The sequence below is a fragment of the Nannochloropsis gaditana genome (genome assembly GCF_000240725.1).
Source record: "Nannochloropsis gaditana CCMP526 unplaced genomic scaffold scaffold029, whole genome shotgun sequence".
NCBI classification, from domain to species: domain Eukaryota; class Eustigmatophyceae; order Eustigmatales; family Monodopsidaceae; genus Microchloropsis; species Microchloropsis gaditana.
In genome coordinates this window covers 44762-49588 of record NW_005803924.1, presented here as the reverse complement: position 1 = coordinate 49588, position 4827 = coordinate 44762, and positions in this window count along the sequence as shown.

The window sequence follows — 4827 nt, the reverse complement described above, 5'->3', positions numbered from 1 at the left end:
AGTCCCCTCACATATGTCTCACGCGCATGACTTGCGCTGTGCATACATGTATTTTAGAGTCGGGTCGTCAGAGGAGATCAGCGGTATCTGCGCCTTTTTGGCGATGTCAGGATCTTCATACATAACCGGACAAACGGTTTGCGTAGACGGTGGCTTCACTGTTAACGGTTTCTACTAAGCTATTAAGAAAGCGGAGGAGTGATTTTAATGCGTTTCTTCTCCTTAAAATGCAAGCTTTATAGATTTCTTCTCCTTAAAATGCAAGCATTATAGATTGGATACGAGAAGGAATTTTAGACGACGCTCTCATAAATTATGATGTGTGACTTTTGCTTGCAATGACTTTTCTACTAAATAATAAATTGCTTTCGCGGTCCGAAAAGTTTGGAGTCGCACAACTCTAGCAGGGGCGAGTGGAAATGCCACTCCGCCTACCTTGCGTCATTATTACGCATACGGAGGCGTATAGCGTGCCCATAAATCTCGAATAATAACGCACGACAATGCAAGTTAACGGGTCGCATTTAATCCGAACCGAACTGGTCTTTAAATCGCCTGATGTTTACATGACCAAAACTCCATGGAAAATGAGCCCGTGCACGTATGCATCTGCTTGAGCCCGGGATACGCAGGATAAGTAAGCCTTTCGCATGCAGCTGAGCGTTGCATCGACGTTTGACGCCTTGCCCATGGCGGCAAACTGAATACCGGATACTCGGGCTCACATACCCGCTAGCGGAGGGTACGATATTACATCGTCAGGCGTCAGCTGGCCTCTCTGCTTGTCCTTAATTCCAGGTACGGAGAGTGACCATCCATACCCATGCGACATCCATCCCAAAATACCTCAAACCACATACGCCAATTCTGAAAACTGCTGGCATTTCTCAGAAACTCTTGGCCAAGGTAACGTCAGCACGTCTCCGCGCAAACGTCAGCAGGCCTCCGCGCTCATGTCCGTGCGGGTGCCCACGTCAGCCTTTTCAGCGATCCGAAGACCACGTCGTCCACACGACCACGTCGCCTCGGAGGTTGGGAGGTAAGGACTGGAAAAGCACACGTTGCGAACGCGCGCGTGGGAGCCCCGGGGGGATGGCCATGCGTCGATAACTCCACACACGAGGCATGATGAATGACTGGAGGCGGGGACGTGGGGGGGCCTCTCGATCGACCCAACTCTGAAACTCCGACCGGGGGGAGGTTGCAACGTCAGCCGCTGACTCGCCCACCGCCTGCCCCAGCGTGTTTTCCGTCGCGACACGTCGAGCGGGACCCTTGCTTGGGTTTGGGTTTTTGGTCGCTGTGCTTCTGTTCTATCTACATGTAGTTTACATCCTGATCAACGTAATAAACCATCTGAACAGATCAAAGCCGCATCTACACACGAAGTAGGTGGATTTGTTTCGTGAGACACGTATCGTTATTCGCCGCCACATTTTTCTGAAGTAGGTGGATACTTTGCCTCGTTTTACCAAAGCTAAGCATGATGAAAACCACTGCTGCTCCTGAAAGCACACAATGTGTCGCTGCAGCTATCGTCAACGTGACGTCAGAGACCAGCTCAAAACCTTCCAGTGAGACGAGTCTTCCACCGCAGCCGTCCTTGTCTTCCGAGGCGGGCATCGTCGCCACATCTAAGCATATGCTACGCGCCACCCCCGAAGAACGGGCAGTGTCCTACTCATGTATGCAGAGTAGCGAGCGTATTGGAGGTCAGGTCGGCTCCCCTGCATCTTCTGGAGGCCTGAATCTTGGAAAAAGGCGGATCGCCCAGTCGGAGACCTCTACGTTCCAGAGTCCACGCCACCTCAAGCACCAGGTCTCGTCCTCGTCATACCTCCCGCAGCCGAGGACAGCTCGCAAGAATAAGTCTGCGCAACTGCTCGATTTCCTTCGAGATGGCATCAAAACTCAGCAGCATTCCTGCCAAGCGCTGGGAATGGCCCGGGAACATGCCATTCTGGTCCTTCAACGCTGGTTCCGAAACCTACGAGAGCATTGGCGGCTGGTGAAACAGGTCCAAGAAGCGACCAGCCAGTCGTTATTGCCCTTGTTGGAGGCTGCGGAGGCTTCAAGAGCGGGCTCGTGGGCGTCGGAGTGGGAGGCGATGTGCCGGCAGGGTAGCCTCGAGTTTCATGCGTGCCACATGCTGCAGGGGCTGGGCTTCGCCCGCGAAGGGCAGGCAGCGGACAAGTCGCTTACACATCCCATGACCTTACTATCTGCATTACTGATATCTGTGCACCCTGAGGCTATCACGACTGCTTCGCCTGTCAGGAGCAAGCGCCGACGCCGAGAGCACGAGCGACGAGGGATCGCTCTTGTCCAGGCGGCGTCGCGGGTGCACGAGACTTTGCTGGCATTGTACCACTGCCTGCATCAAGCGAAGATGCCGCGATGGGTAATGCTGCGAGCGGTGGTTCAGGTCCGTAAGGCCTTCCGCCTCTACGTCGTCCAACGAGTGCGATACCAAGGAGTGTCAGACGCGGAGGCGGCCCGCTTGGTTCGACGCGTCACACACGCCGCGGTCGGTGTTTTCAAAGCAATGCACCGTAGTCAGCAAAAGTCCCAAGTCGATGCGGCGCAAGCGATTGAGTGTGCGGAGGCTATCATAGAGGGCGAGGCTCGGTTGCGACACCTGGAAGCCGCCCTGCAGCAATTGGTGGGGCAGAGGGACACAGCGCGTCGCATGGATATGGCGCGACAAGTTGCAGAGGAAGGAAAGCAGCGGGACGGGAAGATACACGGACGAAGCGAGTTAAAGCCCCTGGCAAGCGACCAAGATGAGACACTGATGAGCATGGACTCGGAGCCCGAGGGGGAATTGCACGCCTCCGGCGACACCCAAACTGACACGATTTTTTCAAATGAGTGGCTCGTCCACGAGATCTGCGTCTTGCCCAAGTCTCGCTTCTTGCAAGTGTCAATGGAAGATGCGTCTCAGCCACTTACCTGCGGCAATAAGCCAAGCCAGGGAGACACACAGGCGTACTGGGAGACAGTCACTCAAACACTCTTGATGGGTGATTTTTCGCCGCTCTTGGTGCTGGTGCAGGAGCTGGCAGACCGCTTGATTTCGATGACTCCGTCCCGCGCGGACCTCAGGGACGAGATCCTCGGGTCCTTGGACGTCGCCCTTCTCAAGCAGGTGCTCAGCAAGGACTTGCTGGACTCGCAGCTCCTCTTCTCCATCCTTCGATTCACGGGACGACGAATCCTGTGCCTGGAGGCGCCTGCCCGCAACGCATCCACAGAAAGGTGGCTGGTCCGCTTGAAAGAGCTGGAAGATCGGGTGTTGCAGCAGGCGGGGGGTCCGTGTGTCAGGCTCTCTCTGCAGGACAGTACGGTCTCGAAGCAGTGGGTCCCCTCTATCAGCCCCCTCTTCGAGTTCCTTTTGGAAAAAGTGGACCAAATCCACGTCGACATCTTCAATTCCCATATCCGCCGGGCGACGCCGCATTGCCGGGCCCACGGCCCTTCCTTCGAACGCTCCCAATTTGAGGAGCGCCTGGCTCAGGGGCTCACGTCCGTGGACAGGGTGCTGTCCTGGCTCCGAGGGGTGGTAGCCTCCGCGTGGTGCCAGGAGCAGTCCATGCCCGTCTCGAGTCTTCGACACGGTGACCAACGCGTGGCCCTCTTGGAGGGCGTGCGACAGCAAAGCGGGGAGGCGATGCGGACACTGCTGCGACGGGCGTACGCCTCTCTGTTGGCAGACTCGTCCCGTCAAGGCCGGCCCGTGTCGGTGTTTTCGGAGGACGATCTTCCCGAGACACTGGCCATAGACGCTCAGCGACTGGGCTTGGCACGGCATGCCCTGTGGTGCGTGGCCAGCGCAGGCACCGTGGTTGCGTACCTCGGACAGGCTCTGGGTCGGCAGCTGCGGGCGGAGGAACGTCAGGTGGTGGTGCAGGAGCTGATGGTGCTGTTGCCGGAGGCTGATGTGGAGGTGGAGGACATCGGCCTGCACGTTGGGCACATCGCGAGTACCAGGCTGGGGATGACAGGGGCGGGGGAGAGGAAGATGATGGAGGAGCGCGTGAGACGCTTGCTGCAGGAAGGACGCTGCCCGGTGTTCCAACTGTTGTATCAACGCGCGGTGGACGTGGTGCACGCGGTCCTGGAGCGAGAGGAGTCGACAACGGAGGATGAGTCCGGGCGAGTGGCGCACCTCTGCCAGCAACAGGGGCTGACGGGGATGGAGAGCCGGATTTTGAAGATATGTGATGTCATGCTGCTCGTCACGCGCCACAACGAGGCGTGCTTCCTCTCCCTGTACCAGAAACTGGTGTCCGATGCGCTCAGGAGCGAGTGATGTACACATTCGATAGGCAAATTCGGTTTTCAAAAAAGTAGAACAGGATGTACATGGAAAGCCAACTGTTTAAAATGCGTTTCTGAAAGCATGTGACCAAATGGTCGTTGATCTTTTTCACGTGAAACGAATAAGAGACATACTCCTATCCTTGTCGACGGGTTCGGTACCGCTTTTTACTCTCCACTGAATTCTTGCACATTTTTGATTCTTTCCATGAAGGCCACTGCCCAAACTACCCCTCCACTCATCTCTCTACGAAATCAGCCAGCTCCCTCATGCCCGCTTCTCTGTACAACTCCGCCAGCGGCGGTCGCACGTCGGACCAAGACCGAATCCCGTTCCCACCTACCAGGGCCGCGTCCATCAGGTACGCTGCTCTGTCCAGTGCCACCTGCTCCGGCAACTTCCCCTGCTTTACCTCCTGTAGCCGTTCGTCTTCGTAGAGCTTCCAGAATTTATCTGCGGCCTTCTCACGGCTGGATTTTGCCGCATTCAAAACCATTTCCAAATCG